A 25,122-nucleotide genomic window follows, 5' to 3' on the forward strand; every position below is an offset into this window, starting at 1 on the left:
TGAAGAGGTATATATCCTGGGCTTCTGAGAACGGATGGGGTGTCTATGAGGATTCATGTTTTCACATCAGTACATAAGAAAGATTTTCCAGCCGAACAAAAGCGAAGTTGACGCTTCCCTTGTAATTTGGTTTGGGATCTTCAGAGACCCCATTTGTTTTCTAGAACAGAAAATGGTTTTGAAGCCATATTTATGCATTATCAAGTTATCTGTGGGTAAAAAAATTATAAAGGATTGGATTTTTAAAACTCAGGCGTTTTCATCAATGCCTTTACTCTTTCCAGATTTGAATTGGCTCTTAGTGGCCCACACAGCGTAGGGGGATGACTTTCTCGAGGTGAGGTTCCCCACCTCTCTGGAGTAGGCCCCACATATAGGCCACTCAGAGACCCCAGGCAACTGGGCCTGCTCTTAGGGTCTGAGGGCTCTTTGAGGTTGGGACAATTATTTTGTTGATCCCTAGTACCTTCGATGGTAGGGGCCGAAGGGCCCTTTAAGGTCATTTAGCCAACGACTCCATTTAAGCTTAAAGCATGCCTCCCTATCCCCACCAAGTGGTCTAGCAACTTTGGTAAAACACCTCTAGGGTTTGCAATGAGATACTACCTCACACCAGTCAGAATGGCTAAAATTAACAAGTCAGGAAATGACAGATGCTGGCGAGGATGTGGAGAAAGGGTAACCCTCCTACACTGTTGGTGGGAATGCAAGCTGGTGCAGCCACTCTGGAAAACAGCTTGGAGTTTCCTCAAAAAGTTGAAAATAGAGCTACCCTATGACCCAGCAACTGCACTACTGGGTATTTACCCTAAAGATACAAACTTAGTGATCCGAAGGGGCACGTGCACCCGAATGTGTATAGCAGCAATGTCCACAATAGCCAAACTATGGAAAGAACCTAGATGTCCACCAACAGATGAATGCATAAAGAAGATGTGGTATATATACACAATGGAATACTATGCAGCCATCAAAAGAAATGAAATCTTGCCATTTGTGACGATGCGGATGGAACTAGAGGCTATTATGCTTAGTGAAATAAGTCAATCAGAGAAAGACAACTATCATATGATCTCCCTGATCTGAGGAAGTGGAGATGCAATGTCGGGGGTGTGGGGGGTAGGAAAAGAATAAATGAAATAAGATGGGATTGGGAGGGAGACAAACCATAAGAGACTCTTAATCTCGCAGAACAAATTGAGGGTTGCTGGGAGCCTGGGGGGTCGGGAGAGGGTGGTGGGGTTATAGACATTGGGGAGGGTATGTGCTATGGTGAGAGCTGTGAAGTGTGTAAACCTGGAGATTCACAGACCTGTACTCCTGGGGCTAAAAATACATTATATGTTTATAAAAAAATTTAAAAAAATGAAAAAAAACCTCTAGTGTTTGTACTTGGGAACAGTATTAGGTGGGAAGTGAGACCCCAATTTCATTTATGCAGGAAGGCCTTTGTGTAGGAGATAAGTTTTGATGTGGTTAATCTGTTCAGTTCAAATGTGATCCAGTTCAATTAAAAGAGAGGAAAAGGAAACTTGACTAATGCCTCTTTTCTTTTGCCAAGTGAAACAATATTGTGGATGGATAATCAAGAATATCCTTTTGGAAAATAACTAAATGGCAAGCCCCCTACACTCGTATTTCCCTCCTAACGAAAAAACAAGAAAGCCCACACCCCAGAAAGCCAGTTTCTTGTCTCCACCAACAAAAACAAATTTTATGGCCCAGTCTTTACATGAATCACTCTGTGAAAATGATAGCAAATGTAATAACCCCAGACAGCTGCAATTATCTAAATGTTTCTCTATTAGCCACTTGAATGGCTAAAGCTTGATAATCAAATCAGAGGGAATGCTAATTGAAATGTAATAGAGCTTACATCCATGTGATTAGGTATCAAAATTTGATTCCAATATTGTTAAATTACAAACAAGGCCCATCAAGTCACACTAAAAATAAATATTGTAACCTCAGTGGCACAAGGAGATGGATTCTTTCAATAAACAAGAGTATCGAACTGGAGCTTGTTTGTGCTGCGTCACCGCCACCTACTGGTACTTAGTGGAACTGCAGAGATCATCTTTCCTTGGAAGTGGGGCACAGCCATTTCTATTTTTCCAACCCAAGAACGTTCTCGACAATGGACAATACTAATAATGATCATTTCTGGAAGAAGAGGCCAAGAAGATTCCAGGGGGGAGGGTGTAAGTTGGCAAGAACTAGAGGTGAAGTTGAATGGACTCGGTGGGACCAGGTAATGGACTGCGCTGAACGACCGGCTAGAGAAATGAGCCCTCGAAATCCCTGCGTCCCAGGTGACCTCTTTCCTCCCCTACTTCCGTTAATGAAAATTTCACTTGCTGTTGGTAACACCTCTAGAATAGAAAACACTTACTGAATCTCTACGATGATAGGAACACAGTCTCAAAATCCTGCTGAGGAACAGAAGTATAAAATGTGGTCCCTCCCTTAGGGAGTTGATAAGCAGTTCCGTGGAGAGATCAGAGAAAACCCAGGCTACCTTATACCGGCTCTTAGGGACTGACTTTGGGCATAGAATAGTCTAGAGGCTTTGCATGTGTGACAACGCTTTTATTCAACACTCATGCTTAAGACAGTTGGCCTAGATAAAATAAACTTTGCTCTCAGTCGTTGAATGACTAGGGAAGCTTGATCTTTAAATTACATGCCCGTGGCATGTGGGAGGTAGTAGAGGGAGGGCAAATCAAACTAGTTGCTTAATGTACTAACTACATAGAAACTTAAATACATGAAGACAAAATTGTATGTATGTACATGCATACTAGATTTGGCCTGAACTAGCCCTGATTTTTTTCCCCAATTTTGGGGGGGGGGGGGTAAAATACACAAAATGTAAGAATTGTCATCCTATTCTTGCTTAAGTGTATAGTCCAGTGGTATTAATTGTGTTCATATTGTTAAGGAACCATCACCACCGTCCATCTCCAGAACCCTTTTCATCTTGCAAAACTGAAATTCTATCCTCTTCCCCCCAACCCCTGACAACCACCATTCTACTCTCTGTCCCTCTGATTTTGACTACTCTGGGTACCTCATATAAATGGAGTCAAACAGTATTAGCCTTTCTGTGGCTGGCTTATTTCACTTAACGTAATGTTCTAAAGATTCACTTATGTGAGCGTATGTCAGAATTTCCTTCTTTTTTAAGGAATATCCCCCCACGCCAGATTCTTGTGCAAGGTGGTTTTGTGAGTCATCCAGTTCTTTGATGGGTAATTCGGGTAATGATTCTCCAGGAAGCCATACAAGAGGGGGTTTTTGTCAGTGGCCAGTTTGGGCATTTCTAGTTGTGACTGATTGAGGCTTCCCAAGTAAAATGCCTACTCTGTTGAGTTGGGCCTCGCGGTATGGTTTCTTGATATCCTTAAGGAAGATTTGGTCATTGGTCACGCACCTCAGCATGTTCTCAGTCCTTATGAGACTGGTGAAGAAACTATTGGATGAAGTTCTTCAAAGCCACAGCATCAAAGCCAAAGCAGGAAGATATGGATAGGTAGATGGAGGAGGAGGTAGATAGAGTTCCGGGTTGGTCTGGCAGTCGATAGTGGGTATTTTCAGCCCACCAGTGAGGAGATGCAGTAGTCACCGGCTGTGGGGGCGGGGTGCAGCTGAGGGGAGGCGTCCACAGCTGCTCCGTGCAGGAGGGGCTGACGGCCTTCCTGTGAGGAACCGCTGAGGGCTGGCTCCGAGGAGCCAGTGGGGGTGGAGGGTTAGTGCCTCTTCCCTGTCTTCACTGCAGAAGCAGAAACTATGGCAACTCTCAGGGAAGACTGGGGAAAGTATCCTTTGATGCACAAAAGTTTTACATTTTCTTGAAGTCTAACTTTTCTCTTTTTGTTTTTTGTTGCCTGGGTCTTTGGTGTAGTATCCAGAAATCACTGTCAAATCTAATGTTGTGACGCTTTTGCTTTGTGTTTTCTTCTGAAAGTTTTATGTTTTAGGCTTTAGGTTTAGGTTGGTGATCCATTTTTTTCTTTAAAGATTTTATTTATTTATTTGACAGACAGATCACAAGTAGGTAGAGAGGCAGAGAGAGAGAGTGGGGGTGGGGAGTCAGGGGGGAAGCAGGCTCCCTGCTGAGCAGAGAGCCAGATGTGGGGATCGATCCCAGGACCCTGAGATCATAACCTGAGCTGAAGGCAGAGGCTTTAACCCACTGAGCCACCTAGGCGCCTGTTGGTGATCCATTTTGAGTGAATTTTTGTATATGGTGTTAGGTAAGAGCCCAATATATATATGTATTTTTTTGGCATTTGGATGCCCAGTGTTCCCATCACCATTTGTTGAAAAGACCTTCTCTTCCTTCTTGAATGGGGGAAGGGCTTTGGCACCCTTGTCAAAAAATCCATTGACCATACAGGAGAGGGTTTATTTCTCAGCTCTATTCAATTCCATTTGTTTCTATATCTGTCTCTGTGCCTGTACCACACCATTTTGATTACTGTAGTTTTAAAGATTTTATTTATTTTTTTGACAGATAGAGAAACAGCAAGAGAGGGAACACAAGCAGGGGGAGTGGGAGAGGAGAAGCAGGCTTCCCATCAAGCAGGGAGCCTGATGTGGGGCTTGATCCCAGGACTCTGGGGATCATGACCTGATCCGAAGGCAAATGCTTAACCACTGAGGCACCCAGACACCCCTGATTACTGTAGTTTTGTATTAAGTCCTGAAATCAGGATGTAGGAGACTTCCAACTTTGTTCTTCCTTTTCAAGATTGTTTTAGGTATTGGGTCCCTTGAGATTGCATATGCATTCCATATGAATCTATTTCTGCAAAAAGGTCATTGGGATTTTGATAGGGATTGCATTGAATCTGTAGATCATTTTGGGTAGTGTGGGCATTTTTAACAATATTAAGTCTTCTAATTCATGAACATGGGATAAGTCTCAATTTATTTATACCTTTAATATCTTTCAACAATGTTTTTTAGTTTTCACTGTATAAGTCTTCTACCTCTGCAGGTGAGTTATTTCCTAAGTATTATACTCTTTTTGATGCTATTGTAAGTAGAACTGTTTTTTAAAATTTCCTTTTTCATTTGTTCAATATTAGCATGTAGAAATTCAACTAATTTTTGTGTGTTGACTTTGTATCCTGCTGTTTTGCTGAAATAATTTATTCTAAATTTTTTTGTGTGTGAAAATCTTTAAGGTTTTCTACATATCAGATCACATTATCTGTGAATAGAGATAATTTTCTTCCTTTCTTTCTGACTTTGATGTTCTTTCTTTCTCCTAATTGCTTTGGCTAAGACTTCTAGTACTGTGCTTCATAGAACTGATGAACTCAGACATCATTGCCTTGTTCTTATCTTAGAGAAAAAGGTCTCAGTCTTTTACCCTTGAGTATGAGGTCCTCTGTGGGTTTTTCATATATGGCTTTTACTATATTGCGGTAGTTTCCTTCTATTCCTAGTTTGGTGTGTGTGTGTGTGTGTGTGTGTGTGTGTGTGTCTGTTTAATCATGAAAGAGTGTTGAATTTTTATCAGATGTTTTTGTTGCATCAACTGAGATGATCATGAAGGGTTTTTTCCTTCATTCTGTTAATATGGTGTATCACATTGATCAGTTTTTTTTTGTATCTTGAACCCTCTTTGCATTCCAGGGTTAAATCCCACTTGGCAGTGGTATATAATCCTTTCACTATGCTGTTGAATTTGGTTTGCTAGCATATCTTGAGAATGTTTGCATCAGTGTTCAGAAGGGATAATAGTCTGTGGTTTTCTTTTTTTGTAGTGTCATTGGCTCGCTTTGTATCACGGGAATGCTGATCTTGTAAAACGAGATTGGAAGTGTTTTTTCCTCTTCAGTTTTTTGAAGTGAGAGAAGGGCTGGTATTGGTTCTTTAAATGTTTGGTAGAATTCACCATGAGCCTTCAGGCCCAGGGCTTTTATTTGGGGAGAGGTTTTTGGTTACTAATTCAAACTCCTAACTTGTTATAGGTCTATTCAGATTTTCTTTTTTTTTTTTTAAAGATTTTATTTATTTATTTGACAGAGAGAGAGAGATCACAAGTAGGCAGAGAGGCAGGCAGAGAGAGAGAGGAGGAAGCAGGCTCCCTGAGATCATGACCTGAGCCGAAGGCAGCGGCTTAATCCACTGAGCCACCCAGGCGCCCCTATTCAGATTTTCTATTACTTATTTAGACTCTGCAGGTTTTGTGTTTTCTAGGAATTTATTCACTTCATCTAGATTATCCAATTTGTTGGCATACAGTTATCCATAGTATTCTCTTATAATCCTTTCTATAACTGTGTGTTCAGTAGTAATGTCCTCACATTTTTATTTTTATTTATTTATTTAGTGATTTTTATTTATTTAGTGATTTGTGTTTTCTCTTTTCTCCTAGTCAATCTAGCTAGAAGATTGTCAATTTTGTTGATATTTTCCAAAAACCAACTTTTAGTTTTACTGATTTGCTTCATTGTTTTTCTACCCTTTATTACATTTATTTCTGGTCTATATTATTTTCTTCCTCTGCCAGCTTTGAGATTATTGTTTCTTCTTTTTTTTAGTTTCTTAAGTTGTAAAGTTAAGTTATTGATTTGAGATCTTTCTTGTTTTTTAAAGTAAACATTTATAGGGATGCCTGGGTGGCTCAGTGGGGTAAGTGGCTGCCTTTGGCTCAGGTCATGATCTCAGGTCATGGGATCGAATCCTGCATCGGGCCCCCTGGTGGGCAGGAAGCCTGCTTCTCCTTCTGGCTGCTGCTCCCCCTGCTTGTGTGCTCATACTCTCTCTCTGACAAATAAATAAATAAATAAAATCTTTTTAAAAAAGTTTCATGAGCTTTTAAAAAAATAATAAAATAAACAATAGCTATAAATAGCTCCCATAGCACTGCTTTCGCTGTGTCCCATAAGTTTTGGTATGCTGCGCTTTCATTTTCATTAGTTTTTAGGTATTAGAAAATTAGAACTTAGAAAATGTCCCATGAGATTTCATTTTTGATTCATTGGTTTTTTAAAAGTGCATTATTTAATTTCTACAAATTAATGTTCCAGTTTTCCTTCTGTTACTGATTTCTAACTTCATCTTGTGATCACATTAGACATTTTGTATGATATCCATCTTTTAAAATCTTTTGAGACTTAATCTGTGGACTAACACATGGTTTATCCTGGAAAGTGTCTCATGTGCATTTGAGAAGAATGTGTGTTCTGTTGTTGGATACAATGTTCTATATACATCTTTTAGATTTAGTTGTTTTATTGTGTTGTTCAATTTCTCTCTTTAATTACCTTCTATTTGCTCTGTCCATTATTCAGAGTGAGATATTAAAGTCTCCAACCATTACTGTGGAACTTCCATTTTTTCCCCCTTCAATTCCATCGGTTTCTGCTTTACATATTTTGATTTTCATTATGAGGTGCATAAATGTTTATAATTGTTACCTTATTGTATGCAACCACTTATATATAATGTCTTTTTTTGACCCTTGCAAACTTTTTTTTTTTTTTAAGATTTTCCTTATTCATTTGAGAGCGAGAGCACAAGCAAGTGGAGTGGCAGAGGGAGAGGGAGAAGCAGGATCCCCACTGAGCAGGGAGCCCCATGTAGGGCTGGATCCAAGGACCCTGGGATCATGACCTGAGCCAAAGGCAGACACTTAACCAATTGAGCCACCCAGGCGTCCCTTGCAAACTTCTTTGATTTAAAGCCTGTTTTGTCTGATATTAATAGAGCCACCTCTGTCATGGTTTGGTTATTATTTGCATGGAATGTCTTTTTATCCTTTCAGTTTCAACCTGTTTGTGTCTTTGGATCTCAAGTGAATCTCTTAAAAAAATAAAATAAAACCAGTCTCTAGTAGAGAGCATACAGCTGAATCATTAAGCCTATTTTGCCAATCTCTGTCTTTTGACTGGATTTTAAAGATTTATTATTTATTTTTTTAATTTTAGAGAGTGTGGGGCTAGAGGAAGGGGAGAGGAAGAGGGAGAGAGAGAATGTCAAGCAGGCTGTGCACTCAGCCTGGAGCTAGACCTCATGACCCTGGGATCATGACCCGAGTCAAAACCAACAGACGGTTGCTTAACCGACTCTGCCATCCAGGTGCTCTTCAAAGAGAATTTAAAAAAAAAAAGATTTTATTTATTTGAGAGAGGGAGAACACACACACGAGAGAGCACAAAGTGCGGGGGTGGGGAAGGGCAGAGGGAAACGGAGAAGCAGTCTCCCTGATGAGCAGGAAGATGACCTGAGTGGAAGACAGATGCTTAACTGACCGAGCCACTCAGGTGCCCCAACAAAGGGAAATTTCAAATGACATAAAACCACATTACAAAAGTTAACTGATTTCTCCTTTCACAATGCATACACATATCAAATCATCATTTTGTATAGTTTATTTTTTAAATTTTAATTCCAGTATAGTTAACATACAGTGTTCTGTTAGTTTCAACTGTAGAATGTGGTGATTCACCAGTTCCATATATTACTCTGTGTTCATCAAGATAAGTGCACTCTTGGGGCACCTGGGTGGCTCAGTGGGTTAAAGCCTCCGCCTTCGGCTCAGGTCATGATTCCAGGGTCCTGGGATCGAGCCCCGCATCGGGCTCTCTGTTCTGCGGGGAGCCTGCTTCCTCCTCCTCTCTCTTTGCCTGCCTCTCTGACTACTTGCGATCTCTCTGTCTCTGTCAAATAAATAAATAAAATCTTTAAAAAAAAAAGATAAGTGCACTCTTAATCCCCTTCACCTGTTTCACCCATCCCCCCCACTTGTCTCTCCTCTGGTAACCATCCAATTATTCTCTGTATTCAAAAGTCTTCTTTAGTTTTTCTCTCTCTCTTTTTTCCCTTTGTTCATTTGTTTTGATTCTTAAATTTCACTTATGAGTGAAATTATATGGTATTTGTCTTTCCCTGACAGGCTTATTTTGCTTAGCATTATGCTCTCTAGCTCCATCCATGTTGTTGCAAATGTCAAGATTTCATTCTTTTTTTGTGGCTGAATAATATCAGTGTGTGTGTGTGTGTGTGTGTGTGTGTGTGTGTACCCACCACATCATCTTAATCCATTCATCTACTGGTGCATACTTGGGCTGCTTCCACAATTTGGCTATTGTAAATAAAGCTGCAATAAACATGGGGGTGACTGTATCCCTTTGAATTAGTGTTTTCATATTTTGGGGGTAAATACCCAGTAGTGTGAGTACTGGATTGTAGTATAGTTCTATCTAAACTTTTTGAGGAACCTTCATACTGTCTTTCACAACGGCTGCCCCAGTTTGCATTCTCACCAACAGTGCATGAGGGTTCCTTTTTCTCCACATCCTTGCCAACACTTGTTTCTTGTGGTTTTGATTTTAGCCATTCTGATAGGTGTGGGGTGAGATCTCATTGTAGTTTTGATTTGCATTTCCCTGATGATCAGTGATTTTGAGCCTCTTTTCACTTGTCTGTGGCATCTGTGTGTTTTCTTTGGAGACATGTCTGTTCATGTCTTCTGCCCATTTTTAAAGTGGATTATTTGTTCTTTTGGTGTTTAAGTTGTATCAGTTCTTTATATTTTGGATACCAACCCTTTAGCAGATATGTCATTTGCTAATGTCTCCTCCCATTCCATAGTTTGTCTTGTAGTTTTGTTGATGGTTTTCTTCACTGTGTAGGAGCTTTTGATTTCAGTGTAGTCCCAACGGTTGCTTTTTGGTTTTACTTCCCTTGCCTCAGGAGATATATCTAGGAAGATGTTGCTATGGCTGATATCAGAGAAATTACTGCCTATGCTCTCTTCTAGGATTTTGATGGTTTCCTGCCTCATAGTTAGGTCCTTAATCCATTTTGAGTTTTTGTGTACAGTGTAAGAAAGTGGTCCAGTTTCATTCTTTTGCATGTAACTGCCAGTTTTCCTAACACCATTTGTTGAAGGGACTGTCTTGTTACCATTGCATATTCTTGCCTCCTTTGTCCAAGATTAATTGACCATTTAATTGTGGGTTTATTTCTTGGCTTTCTGTTCTACTCTGTTGGTCTATGTGTCTGTTTTTGTGCCGGTAGCATACTATTTTGATTACTAGCTTTGTAATATAACTTAAAGTCTGGAATTGTAATACCTCCAGTTTTGTTTTTCTTTCTTAATATTGCTTTGGCTATTCAGGGTCTTATGTGGTTCCATACAAATTTTTGGATTATTTATTCTTGTTCTGTGAAAAATGCTATTGTTATTTTGATAGGGATTGCATTAAATCTGTAGATGGCTTTAAGTAGCATGGACATTTTAACAATATTTTTTCTTTACATTGTATACTTTAAATATTTTACCATTTGGTCAACTATACCTCAATAAAAATAATAATAAAATAAAATCAGTAAAACAACAGGTTCAAAAACATTAACAAAAAAAGCCTCACATCAAGGGCAAATTTTTTAAAAAAATTGTCTTACTAGGTACGTGAGCTTTATCACATGGACTCATGATTATCACTGGGTCTGCAATCAGCCTCTGTGTGGTGGTCTTCTACTCTATAATTTGAACAGCAACAGAAATAATCCTTCTCCAAAAATATCTCCTTTGGTGCCTAAACTTGGCCTCGATCTCCATTCCTATGCAAATTAACACCCAACTATAAGGTTCTTGATAACTGGATACTGATATCAGTTGTTCCTCTCAAGTTGGTTCTCAAACTTGGCATTGAGAAGGCTCGTTCAAAATGAAGATTTGTGGAGGTCTCCCATGTGGTTCAAGAATCCCAGATTTAAATAGCTACCCCAGTTGATTATAATAGCAATCATCCAGGACCTCTCTCTAAAAAATACTGTTAAAGAAGATGAAAAGTCAGCCCTTTCTTTACCTGGAAACAATCTCAGAGCTCTCCCACCTCCAGGAGCAAACGGACTTTCTATTGCTAGTCTAAGTCCAAGTTACAGGGAAGTCCCAGAGAGAAAAGGCATCAGAGTGATGATACCTTGCCAGGAAGTAGTCTTGAAAGTGCCAGACCAAGGAAGGCTACATGTGGAATCTCAGGAAGCACTGTCCAGTAGAATTTTCTACAGTGATGGAAATGTTTTCTTATGCTCACTCTCTAGTACAGTAGTCACTAGTCATGTGACCTTTAAGCCCTCAAAATGTGGCTAATCTAACTGAATAACTGAATTGCACACTTTAGTTAATTTTAATGTGTATAGTTACATGTGACAGTGGCTATCATATAGACAGCACAGGGCTGGAGCTTGTCTAAGACTAGCTCTGACGTTTTAAAATTTATAATTTTCTATACTGTAAGAGATATGCCTAAGCCAACCAAACTGTTAATTAAGAACAAGGCAGGACTATAATCGTATGAATGAAGAAGTTTAGAATTGATGGGAAAGGAAAAAATGATCTGAATTAAAAAAAAATGGCACTCTGTGATTGTGGCTTATAGGATTATCACTAGGGCAGGCGGAACAATGCCGTCCCCTCCTCCAGGATGTCCATGTCCTTATCCCCAGATCCTGTGATAATGTGAGGTTACCTGGTGAAAGGGAATTAAGGGTGGGATGAAGTTCACTAATCAGATGACCTTAAGACAGGGAGATTCTCTGGGGGAACTTAACATCATCACAGAATTCCTTATAAATGGAAGAGGAAGGCAAACGAGAAAGAAGCAGAAAGGTGGAGGGCGATCCGATAGGGACTCAGCCTGATATTGCTGGCTTTGAAGATCCAAGGGTGAGACCAGAAGCCAAGGAATACAGGCTTCCTACAGAAGCTGGAAAGGGGCAAGGAAAGGGATTCTCCTCTTGGGCCTCCAGAAAGACTGCAGTCCTGCCAACACCTGGATTTTAGCCCAGTGAGACTCATTTTGGATTTTGGCTTCCAGAACTTTTAGACCATAAATTCATATCGTTTAAGCCAGTGAATTTGTGGTGATCTGTTCCGGCAACAGTAGGAGACTTAATACATAGATCTACAGGGAGGGAGGCTAGAGGTGAGGAGGTACAATATCAAGGCACTGTTACATCAGGGCAGAATCGTAAATCTAGAAAATAGACCAGTTGAGGTTCACAGTTTTGCCATTTACCACCTTGTGTGGCTCAGATCAAGGTATTTAACCTCTCTGTGTCTCAATAGCTTTGTCTATAAAAAGCAACCACAAGGGGCATCTGGGTGGATCAGTGGGTTAAGCATCTGCCTTCCGCTCAGGTCATAATTCCAGGGTCCTGGATCGAGTCCCACATTGCGCTCCCTGCTCAGCAGAGAGCCTGTTTCTCCTTCTACCTACAGCTCTCTCTGCTTGCACTCTCTCTCTCTCTGTGCACTCTCTCTCTCTCTCTGACAAAATAAAATCTTTTAAAAAAATAATAATTTCACCACTTGTGTGGCTGTTTGGAGGATGAAATGAGGCAGTCTGGGTCAGCCTTAATCCGCAGGTGCCACTTCTGCTCACACCGCCATTCTACCACAGCCCCCACTTGGATGGATGTATTTTTTAGTGATCAGGTGTATATTTACAAAATTATCTCTACGATGCGTTTTCCATGTGGAGTAGTACAGATTAAAATTACATTAGAATTTTGTACAGAACAAGGTTTTTTTTAACGGAGCATTCTGTTAAGCCTGGTCCCCTCTAATTACATTTCAGGACCTCCAGAGAGTGAAAACAGACCATTCGCGGTGGAGGATTATTCTGGAAATCTGACTGGCAACTATAGCTCCAGGTTAGTACAATTAAATTTGCTTCTCATCAGCCACTACAATCAGGTACCAATGTAGAGTATCACTGTTCTATTAAGTTTTTGGAATGACTCAGGATATGTAGATATACAGAATATTAAATATGATCCTCGTGCTTGCAAACGAGGATCCTCCCAAAGCAAATGTTTTGCTTGATAGCCCTTTGAATTAAAAGCAGTCATTTTACGCTTTTTATTTTAAAATAATCTTGTACTCATGAAGGTTGCAAAACCAGTATGGAGTTCTTGCGTATCTGTTCCTCTGCTTCCTGCAATGATAGGACTGTCCAAACCAGCAAGTTGACCTTGGCGCAATAATAACAATAATTACAGATTTCGTGGTTCTTGTGTATACTGATTTTTGCAGGGAGGATGGTTTGCTATGTGGCTCTATGAAATTTTATCAAATATGTAGATCTGTGTAACCATTCCCATGGTCAGGATATGCATAACCATTGCTGCACAGAAACTCCCTTTCCCCCTCCCTATCACCTACCCCGGCAACTGATCTGTTCTCTACCACTATAACTTTGTTACTTTGTGAATGTTGTATATGTGGAATTATACAACATGTAAACTTTTAGGGTTGACTCTTGCACTCATTGTAATGCTCTTCTGACCCATCTAGCTTGTGGCACCTGTTCATAGTCTGTTCTTTTTTATTAATGAGTAGTAACCCATTGCATGGATGTACCACAGTTTTTCCAGTCATGCATTGGGGGATATTTGAGTTGTTTCTAGTCTTTGACTCTTGCAAATAAAACTGCTGTGAGCATTTCTGGTTGTCTGAACATAGAGGTTTTTTAGGAACACAAGCTGCACTTCTCTAAGATAAATACCCAGTCTTTTAAGGTTTTAAGGGTTAAGTAAGATTAAAGTTAAAATACTTGGTCAAATGGAGATGCAACATGGGGGGTTAGGGGGATAGGAGAAGAATAAATGAAACAAGATGGGATTGGGAGGGAGACAAACCATAAATGACTCTTAATCTCACAAAACAAACTGGGGGTTGCTGGGGGGAGGTGGGGTTGGGAGAGGGGGAGGGGGTTATGGACATTGGGGAGGGTATGTGCTATCGTGAGTTCTGTGAAGTGTGTAAACCTGGCGATTCACAGACCTGTATCCCTGGGGATAAAAATACATTATAAGTTTATAAAAAAAATTGGAAGGGGAGGCGAACCATAAGAGACTATGGACTTTGAAAAACAACCTGAGGGTTTTGAAGGGTCGGGGGTGGGAGGTTGGGGGAACAGGTGGTGGGTAATAGGGAGGGCACGTATTGCATGGAGCACTGGGTGTTGTGCAAAAACAATGAATACTGTTACGCTGAAAAAAATAAATAAATTTAAATACTGAAAAAAAATACTTGGTCAATGGCCATACTCAGTTTAAATTTAAGTTATGTTTCTCTGAGTTTTATTAATGTCAGTAAAGAGTGACAAAAGACTGAAACAAGTATGGGGGAAAAAGTCGTAAGAATTGGTGACAGATGGGATGTGAAGGAGACCCTGTTTTGAGTTTTTTTCTTTTGGGGAAAATAAAATGATGTTTGTTAGGTAGCAGAGCGTGGGATTCTGGGGCAGCCTTTCCTACAGTGAACATGTGAGCTTGAATTAAAAGCAAAAGATTGAAATGTCTTGGTACATTGGCTGGACAGCAGCCTCTGGAGGGTATCTACGAATATTAATAGGGGGAGGGAATATTAATAGGAAGAAAGATGAACAGAGACCATAAGAAAGGTAGATTCATTCATTCACCCATCCCACAAATATTTACTGGGCCACTGCTATTGGTCACATATCGTCCGGCCACATATCGTGGACCAGTGATGCTCGCCACTAGACCTGCATCATGAAGCTTATAAGCTAGAGAGCACGGAAGACAATAAATTAACATGTGCGATCATGTCAGGTAGTGATGGATGCTCTAAACAAATGTAAAGCAGGAAAGGAATTGGAGAGAGACCGAAGATGCTATTTTCGCATGAAGGGTCAGGAAGGTCAGGAAGGTAGTAGCTTTTGAGGTTTCTGGGGGAGCCCAGCTCATAGGAAGGTAAGACGGGAGCTACAACTTGGTTCAGATAATGAAGTTGTCAGAGGAATTCTACGCATTTGTAGGGGAGGCGCATTCTTCCTTCTGCCCTCTTAGGGTTTTTTTAGCCGTACCTAAGAATTACACTGACATAAGATAGATTAACAGGAGAAAAGCATACAAAAAAATTATGTTACATGCCATGTGAGCCCTCATAAGGAGCAAAGACTCAAAAAATGGCAAACACTACTTGCTTTGAATAAGCCTGGTTTTAACAAGGTCAGCTTGTGTAGAACACTCTCGGCCTCAACTTCTAGTCCTTGATAAGAATGTTACTTTCCTTTTGGGTTTGGGAGGACATCTGTCACACAGGAATTTCATCTTCTGCTTTTAAGAACAAGAAGGAAGGTCAGAGTCTTTTTTTTTTTTTAAGATTTTATTTATTTATTTGACAGACAGAGATCACAAGTAGGCAGAGAGGCAGGCAGAGAGAGAGAAGAAGGGAAGCAGGCTCCCTGCTGAGCAGAGAGCCCGATGTGGGGCTCGAACCCAGGACCGTGAGATCATGACCTGAGGCGAAGGCAGAGGCTTAACCCACTGAGCCACCCAGGAGTCCCTCAGAGTCTTTTTCTTGTATTTGCTTTCTCCAAGTACCTTTAACTCAAAATAGTCTACATGCCAAGGAGCATATTTTGAGGTAACATGTTCTGAACTATTTTACATTCAAAGGAAAAAGGAAATTTGGCAGGGGTGGGGGTGATCAGAGCCCAAATCTATGGTAGTCCTGTCAGGATAATTTGTATAAAGAAAAATTTCTTTTTCCAGTGAAACAGCTTGAAAAGGGGAAGGTACCATGGAAATGGAAGTTGGTATTACTGTTGATTTTGTGGCTCCCACTGGGTCTCTCACACACCAGGATGATAAAATATATCTGTTCTGTAAAGAGAGGCATTATCCTTTTAATAAGTGCTGGTGTGATTCTCTCTCCCTTTTTTCGTAACGTCCTCTCCTCCCCTCCTTCCTTCTCTCCCTTCTTTCCCTCCCTCCCTTCTTCTTGTCAACGTAGGCAGGTACTGATGTCCAAGTTTGTTTGGAAAACCAGGAAAAAAGAAATGAAAACTAGTGAAATATCTCAATCCTGCCTCATTTTGCCATGCAGGGAGGGATGTGTCCACTGAACCATCCTTTGCCATCCCCTTCCAGACAGGGTGGCTGATCTCAGGCCCCTGCACTGCGGTGGGGGTCAGGGAAATGGAAAGGGGTGAGCTCCTGGTCATCTTTACAGAAACAAGTGATCACAGATACAGTGAAACTCTTTTCCAAACCCTTCCCAACCTTAATTCCCTTAACCCCTCACTTATATGTATCCTTTCTATCCACGCTCTTACACATTTGGTACATGTGAATGGAGACATGAACAACAGACTGTTGTTTAAGGTTTATCTTATTGGGATCTGCAGTGTATTCTTTTACAATGTGTTGTTTCACTATTATAATCTGAGAATTATTCATATGGGTACGTGCCATTCATTCATTTAACTGCATTGCTTGATAGACAACTTATTCCTCCCTTTCCTTCTTGTTGGTTTCCAATTTGTCAGGACTGTAGACAATACTTGGTGAACATCTCCTGTATGTGTCCACTTAGGTACAAGTAGGAGGTTTCTTTGGGGCTGTGATTCTCAAAATACAGTGCCTGAATCATTAGCAGCAACATCACCTGAAACTTGTTACAAAGGCAAATTCTGGGACCTTCATCCCGGCTGACTCAATCAGAAACTGGGGGTAGGACCCCACAAACTGTAATTTCACAAGCTCCCCAGTGATTCTGATGCAAGCTCAAGCTTGAGAATTACTGCTCTAGCTTTATATTTTCCAGTAGGATGGCTGGGTTATAGGATATAACTTTTCCAACTTTAGGAGATGTGGACAAATGGCCTTGAGAGTAATTGTGCTACTTTTACATTCCTAAATATTATCTCTCAGTCTGTAGCTTTTTTCTTAAATTTTTAAAATGGTAACTATTGTAATTCAGAAGCTTTATATATTAATGTAGTTGAATTTATGAATAGTTTTCTGTATGTTTCGTGTTTTGGGTCTTGTTTATGTCTGGACGGCAGAGTCTCCTAAATGGGCTTCTTTTTTTTTTTTTTTTAAGATTTTATTTATTTATTTGACAGAGATCACAAGTAGGCAGAGAGGCAGGTAGAGAGAGAGAAAGGAGAGGTAACAGGCTTCCCGCTGAGCAGAGAGCCTGATGTGGGGCTTGATCCCAGGACCCTGGGATCATGACCTGAGCTGAAGGCAGAGGCTTTAACCCACTGAGCCACCCAGGCCCCCCCTAAATGGGCTTCTAATCATTTAAGACTTTCGCTTTTCTCATTAAGTCCTTAAACCATCTGAAGTTAATTCAAGTACAGTAGTGCTTTTTCTGACCTGTTCTTGCTGAAGAGATAGGGCTCTTGTCAACTTTTAAAAACCTGGATAGTTCCCTAAAAGATAAAAGTATCCTTATAGGTACAGATTTGGTGGGAGTGGGGTGGATGGAGAATGGTAATAGAGAATACATGTTCATGGTAAAAAAAAAAAAAAAGAAAAAATTAGAGGCGCCTGGGCAGCTCAGTCAGTTAAGCGTCTGCCTTCAGCTCAGGCCATGATCCCAGGGTCCTGGGATTGAGCCCTGCGTCAGGCTCTCTGCTCAGTGGGGAGCCTGCTTCTCCCTCTTCCTCTGCCTGCATCTCCCCCTGCTTGTGCATGCTTTCTCTGTCTCTCAAATAAGTAAATAAAATCTTTTTTTTTTAAAAGATCCCATTGTTAAAAAAAAATAAAAAGCGAAAAGAGACAAAGTGTTTGCCGTAATGAAAACACAGATTTATTTGAAGTTAAGATTACCGGGGAGAAGTTGGCACTGTGTTCTCCGTGACTGTCGTATTTATAGTGTGGTGCATTTTGTGAGCTTATGTATTTGGTGCATCATAGGTGCCATTGCACATGGGTCCTGTTAAACACACACACAGGCTGTGAAAGCTGCACTATGAAAGTTGCACTATTAAAATACATCTCTTTCTGTCTATATTTGGATACTTATGCCCTCAAGGAGCCCCTCGCCTAAATTAGTCCGCATGAATTAGTAATCAACCAATGTACTTGATCAAGTTTTCTTTGATAAGAGGTTCTTACTAAAAATTCAAAGCAAATAGGGGATTTGGGGGTAATTAGTATTCCATTGGGAAGGACTCTTCCTATACTTCTAACTGATCCCATAACCAGGGCACAGGCATGCAAAAGCGCTGGGCTCCAGGGGTCCCAAGTGGACCAGGTTTGGCCACTGGCTGTTGACGAAATCCAAAGCCAGAGAGAGGAGGGGTGGGGAGACAAGAAAGGAAATTATTTTAGTGAGGCCAACACTTGGAAGACAGTCTCAAAGACTGTCTCCAAAGTGTTGAAAATAATTCTAGGTTTGTGTAAAGAAAATGTGGGACAAGGGTCAGTGGGTACATGTGGGTGGGCAGTAAAGGTCAATGTCTTGGGGTCAATCAAGTGGAATCTTGCTGGCTCAGGGCAGTCCTTATTGTTTGAGGGGTAGTTAAGTTCCCATCAAAGAATGCTTTGCCCCCCGGGTCTTTTTTTTTTTTTTTTTTTTAAGATTTTATTTATTTATTTGACAGAGATCACAAGTAGGCAGAGAGGCAAGCAGAGGGCGGAGGGAGGGGGGAAGCAGGCTCCCTGCTGAGCAGAGAGCCTGATGCGGGACTCAATCCCAGGACCCTGCGATCATGACCTGAGCCGAAATCAGAGGCTTAACCCACTGAGCCACCCAGGTGCCCTGGCCCCTAAGGTCTTTTGCTAAGTTATGAGATAAACTGGAAAGAAGAATTTAATCAGAAAGTCTAGACTAAGGTCAAAATAGAGGTAGTTAAATTCCTTTTTCAACCCCAAATGACTCTCCACTATAATCCCAGTGCTTGGAATGGTGTCTTGCACACACAGTTAAGTGCTTTATACATATATTTTAAATTTTCTTAATTTTTGAAAGATTTTGTCTATTTGAGAGAGAGAGAAAGAGAGACAGAAAGCAAGCAGGAGAAGGGACAGAGGGAGAGGGAGAAGCAGGCTCCCTCCTGAGCAGAGTGCCCAATGCGGGGCTCAATCCTAGAACCCTGAGACACCCTGGTGCCCCAGTTAAGTGCTTTATAAATGTTGATTCACAGTTATAAAAAGTGCTGGATTACCCGAACTTTCTGGCTCTGACTTCAGCCTAGAAATGCATGTCCTGCAGAAGAAAGCTTAGAACACAGTATTCACATAGGCCACAGCGTCATGAGTTATGAAGACTGCTCACCTGCCATTTTAAGTATTTAAGTATGTCAACAAATATGGGGCTTTGGAAAGATTCATTAGTGCATGATTTATACATTCATATTGTTAGGTCCATCCTAGGTTTTAATTTAAATTATATTAAGTTCAAAAAATTATTTTTGTGAACTGACTGGGTGCTGTACCAGGGTTTAGTGATGAGTATGACACAGTCTTTTCCTTAATTTATTCACGATACCACCTCCCTCCAGTCAGAATGGCTAAAATTAACAAGTCAGGAAATGACAGACGTTGGTGAGGATGTGGAAAAAGGGGAACCCTCCTACACTGTTGATGGGAATGCAAGCTGGTGCAACCACTCTGGAAAACAGCATGGAGGTTCCTCAAAAAGTTAAAAATAGACCTACCCTATGACCCAGCATTTATATTATTAGGTATTTATCCAAATGCTGCAAAATTAGCGATTTGAAGGGGCACATACAACCCAATGTTTATAGCAGCAATGTCCACATTAGCCAAACTATGGAAAGAGCCCGGATGTCCATCAACAGATGAATGCATAAAGAAAATGTGGTGTGTGTATATATACGTGTGTATATATATGTATGTGTATATATATATATATACACACATACATATATATACACACAATGGAATATTAGTCATCAAAAGAAGGAAAGCTTGCCATTTGTAATGATGTTGATGAAACTAGAGGGTATTACGCTAAGGAAAATAGTTTAGTCAGAGAAAGACAAATACCATATGATTTCACTCATGTGTGGAACTGAAGAAACAAAACATGAACCTAAGAGAAGGGAAGGAAAAATAAAATAGGTTAAAAACAGAGAGAGGCAAACCATAAGAGACTCTTAATCATAGGAAACAAACTGAGGGTTGCTGGAGGGGAGATGGGTGGGGGGATGGGGTAACTGGATGGCAGACATTAAGGAGGCACATGATGGAATGAGCACTGGGTGTTCTATGCAACTGATGAATTGTTAAATTCGACCTTGAAATTAATAATATACCATATTTAAATTAGTTTGAATTTAAATTAAAAAAAAAAACCAACACAAAAATTGGGGCACCTGGATGGCTCAGTGGGTTGAGCCTCTGCTTTCGGCTCAGGTCATGATCTCAGGGTCCTAGGATTGAGCCCCACATCAGGCTCTCTGCTCGGGGGAACCTGCTTCTCCCTCTCTCTCTGCCTGCTGCTCTGCCTACTTATGATCTCTCTCTGTCAAATAAATAAATAAAATCTTAAAAAAAAAAAAAACCCACAAAACCCAAAAAACCAAGCCTGGAAGAATTTTCCCGAGTAGCGAGTGGTGTTGCAGGTCTTCCATCAACTGGTAACTGAAATGTGTCTGCTAGGGTAGCCACGGCCTACTTTCTACTCCAGTGTGTGCCAGTACCTTTCCACTCATCGCCTAATTCTCCTGTGCTTTATCTGTTCTGCTTTGCCTCGCTCAATTCAGGGCCTTGCAATATAATGCCAGGAGGTTCAGTTTTGTCATTGTGGCAGTCAATGAGCCTAGAGGTTATTTGGTTTTAATTTTCATTCATTAAAAGAATCAATGTGGGGGATTTAGTCCTTCAAATGGTTAATGGTGGGACATTTAGGTAATTACAACTGTTGAATGTTCTCTCTTCTGCTAATTGTTTTTATTGAACAAGATTTATATCTAGGTCTTGAAAAGAAGTGGTTGAAGCTGTGGGTAACACAGGCCAACATTTTGGGAGGGAGGGATGGAGGGAGATCTTCTGGGTCCTAAGCCTTTACCCTCCACGGGGCTTCAATCTCTTCATATTCCAGAGAATAGATGTATGGTAAATTATCCCTTCAGGCTCAGGGAAAAGATCCAAGTCAGATTCTGTCTATAGTTGGATACTTGTCCCCTCAAGTAGCCCCCTAAATTAGTCAGCACAACTTAATAATAATCCATGTACTGGGTAGTATGGTTCCTTTGGTAAATGGCCTTAGCTTCTCTTGGCTCTCCCTTTCTCAAATATTCTTCTCCATCCTTTCTAGTAATCCATATCTTACCCTTTCTTCACAGGCTGGTTCCAGAACCATTCAGTCATTCAAATGCATTCATCCTTTAGTCATTCATTCAAATTTATTATTTCTACCAACCAATCATCTGCTAGGCCCTGGAGATGAGAACAATGAGAAGTTGAAATTTTATTTTAATTTGTTTTCTGACACCATTTTGCTTTTATTTATTGTTAAAAATTCTTTCATGACCCTGGGGTTTGGGTTATTATGGTTTGAATATTCCCTGGTCCTTGTCTACAGTTATCAAACATAAAATGATGGTAACTAGGCCCAAAATAAATCCTTAAAAGTACTAAGCGATAATAGCTGAGATTAGAAGTCAGATAAATTAAATATGAAATAAGGCTTAGAGACTGATAGGAAATAGCTCACAGAGGCTATGCTGAAAGAACTGACAAAACTGACCATTTCAAAGCCTCTTGTATTTCTGTGTGGTATTCAGTCCAGGTCTGACCATACAGACGTAGACTTTGTTGTTCTCCTAGATTCGATATCCCTGATCCCTATCACCACATCTCTATATCACCACATCAGGGAATCTCATCAATTCTACTACCTAAATGTTTTTTTGAAACAGCTAACCTCTCCCATCCCTCCTTTGGGGGACTTCTGGAGTATTTCACTCTACTTCCCAAGAACCAACTGGCTGATTTAGGTGGTCCGGTAAGTCCTTGAGCTTGCCACTATCATGCTGCATTGTAAATGTCTGGCCATTGCTAGCCTTTATTTTTTAAATTTTATTTTACTTTATTCTATTGCGAGAGAGGAGGAGAGTGCACATGGGGGAAGGGGGAGAGGGACAGAGGGTGAAGGAGAGAGAGAATCTGAAGCAGGCTCCATGCCCAGTGTGGAGTTGGAAGCAGAGCTCAGTCTCACAACCCTGAGATCATGACCTGAGCTGAAATCAAAAGCTGGACGTGAGCGACACAGGCACCCCCATTGCGAGCCTTTATTAATCTGTGAGTTCCTTAAGAGTAGGCATTGTGTGTATTTGTGTCTTCTCATCACCGGTACAGTGTCTGGCATACTACAAACAGTAATAAATGTTTGTTGAGTTAAAAAATGAATTTAATAAACCAAGGAACAGTTTCCCTAAAACTCACAAGGGGGCAGCAAGGAATACAATTTTTTCTATTGTCTGCAAAATCTCATCTCTTTACAACTAGAAGAAACATTAGCTTAGTTGAGTGAACTTCTCATTTCTAGGAATGCTCAAATATTTCTTTAGAGAAGGACTTCATGGCACTCAGGAATGGTCTCATAGGTGCCTCACTCCCAGGCTTTTAAAATGTCATCCAAGTACCCAATCTGTTGGCCATCCTCCCAAAAGTACATTTTGGCTGTAGCTCTGTGTTTAGTTGCCTTAACAGACTCTCCTAAGATTATGTAAAATAATAGGCATCTCCCTGAACAGAATGTTCTGAGTGTAGAATTTGTCTTTGTGTTTTCTTGATTTCTCACATCATCACATAATTTTACCACTCTAAATACTGAGGGCCCTCTCCCCATTTTCAGAGAGGAGGAAATGAAGTTCTAGTGTGGTTAAAGGATTTGCTTTTACGTGGGGGGGTTTGGGGGGTAGGAAAAGAATAAATGAAACAAGATGGGATTGGGAGGGAGACAAACCATAAGAGACTCAATCTCACAAAACAAACTGAGGGTGGCTGGGGGTAGGGGGGTAGGGAGAGGCTGGTGGGGTTATGGACATTGGGGAAGGTATGTGCTATGGTGAGTGCTGTGAAGTGTGTAAACCCGGTGATTCATAGACCTGTACCCCCGGGGCTAATAATACATTATATGTTTATAAAAAAATAAAAAACATTATTTAAAAAGAGGATTTGCTTTTATTCACACAGCAAATTAGCGGTTGAACTGAAATCAGAATCCCAATCTCCTGACATCGAATCTTCTATTTCCTTTCATTGTCTGAAGGCCAGCAAATGCTTTGGTTTAGTAACAGAAGCATAATTCAGGGCACATAGACCTTGGTACCCACTTTCTTCTAGAAAAATGAGTGTTTACATTTCAGTCTTAATGAAGGTTCGATTGTAGCTTCTAACTGTCATGAATAAGGGGTTTGTGCATGTTCTTTTCCTTTATTGAATTAGGAGATGCAAGAAAAACAGTCTCTACACTCTCACAATTCTGAAATAATGCAGTAATGCTACAGGGAAGGACAAAAGTTTTCCTCCACGCTCTTAGGGCCCCTGGCTGGGTCTGAAAATTAAGCTGATGAAGACAGATTAACAGGAGAAAAGCATACAAATTTTATTAAATTTTTACATGTACACGGGAGCCTTCACAAGAGAATGATGATCCAAAAAAGTGACCAGAGCAGAACGTTTTTATACTTTTTAGACAAAGAAAAAAGTAAATTTGTGAAGAATTGATAAGATAAAGAAGTTTGGGTTGGGGTAGTAAATGGTGAAGTAGGGACTAGGAAGATAAAGATTAGTTCAACAAGGTTTGTTCATACATCTTTCTTGGCCCCCAATTTCCTGTCTCTGGTGATAAAAATGTCTTCTTTCCTCTTGATACAAGGAGGTTTCCTTTCACAAGGGAGTTTTATGACCTGTTTTGAGGGAAGAAGGGTGAGGGGAGCAGAGGTCAGAGTGACCTTCTTGCTTTTGTTGTTGTTTAAAAATTCCTTCCGCTTAGAAAGGGGAACCCTCCTACACTGTTGGTGGGAATGCAAGCTGGTGCAACCACTCTGGAAAACAGCATGGAGGTTCCTCAAAAAGTTGAAAATAGAGCCACCCTATGACCCAGCAATTGCACTACTGTGTATTTACCCTAAAGATACAAACGTAGTGATCCGAAGGGACACGTGCACCCGAATGTTTATAGCAGCAATGTCCACAATAGCCAAACTATGGAAAGAGCTCAGATGTCCATCAACAGATGAGTGGATAAAGAAGATGTGGTATATATATACCACATACAATGGAATACTATGCAGCCATCAAAAGAAATGAAATCTTGCCCTTCGTGACAACATGGATGGAACTAGAGGGTATTATGCTGAGCAAAATAAGTCAATTGGAGAAAGACAACTATCACATGATCTCCCTGATATGAGGAAGTAGAGATGCAACGTCAGGGGTTTGGGGGGTAGGAAAAGAATAGATGAAACAAGATGGGATCAGGAGGGAGACAAACCATAAGAGACTCTTAATCTCACTAAATAAACTGAGGGTTGCTGAGGGGCAAGGGGGGTATGGAGAGGGTGGTGGGGTTATGGACATTGGGGGTGTGTGTGCTGTGGTGAGTGCTGTGAAGTGTGTAAACCTGGTGATTCACATACCTGTACCCCTGGGGCTAAAAATACATTATATGTTTATATATTAAAAAAATTTCTTCCTCTTAAGATATTTAAAATGCCAACTTGCCATATTTTGGGGTAGCATGTCTTAAACCCCATCACCATGGATATAGATATTTTGAAATATCTTTAAAGAAATGAGTTTTTGAAATTACTTGTTTTCAGACATTTGTTCTCTAGAAAAGAATATACTTTTCAAGTGATTTAGTGTATTTTTTTCTGAATATGAAAGTTATAAATGCTCTTTTACTAAAAATTGAAACATTAGGGGCCTATGCAACATGGACTTGAATATATACCATTATCTGGGGTGCCTGACTGGCAAACACTGGGTGTAGGGTTTACTTAAAAAAAGAACAACAGCCTCCAAGACAAACACTATCAATTATTCTGTGTATCACTCTCCAGGCTTTTTTTCTATGCACACACTAATAGATACTGTTTGCCCCCACAAAGAATGGGATCATGTTATCCACTTTTTTTTAAATTGAGGTAAAATTCACATAGCCTAAAACTGACCATTTTAACAATTTTATTTATTTTAAAGGTTTTTATTTTAGAGAGAGCATGTGCGTATGTTAGCATGGGGTGGGGGGAGAGGAGAGCGAGAACCTCAAGCTGACTCCCTGCTGACCGTGGAGCCTGGTGAAGAATTTGACCCTATGAACCTGAGATAATGACCTGAGCCCCAACC

Source organism: Meles meles, chromosome 6 (genome assembly GCF_922984935.1).
Source record: "Meles meles chromosome 6, mMelMel3.1 paternal haplotype, whole genome shotgun sequence".
NCBI classification, from domain to species: Eukaryota; Metazoa; Chordata; class Mammalia; order Carnivora; family Mustelidae; genus Meles; species Meles meles.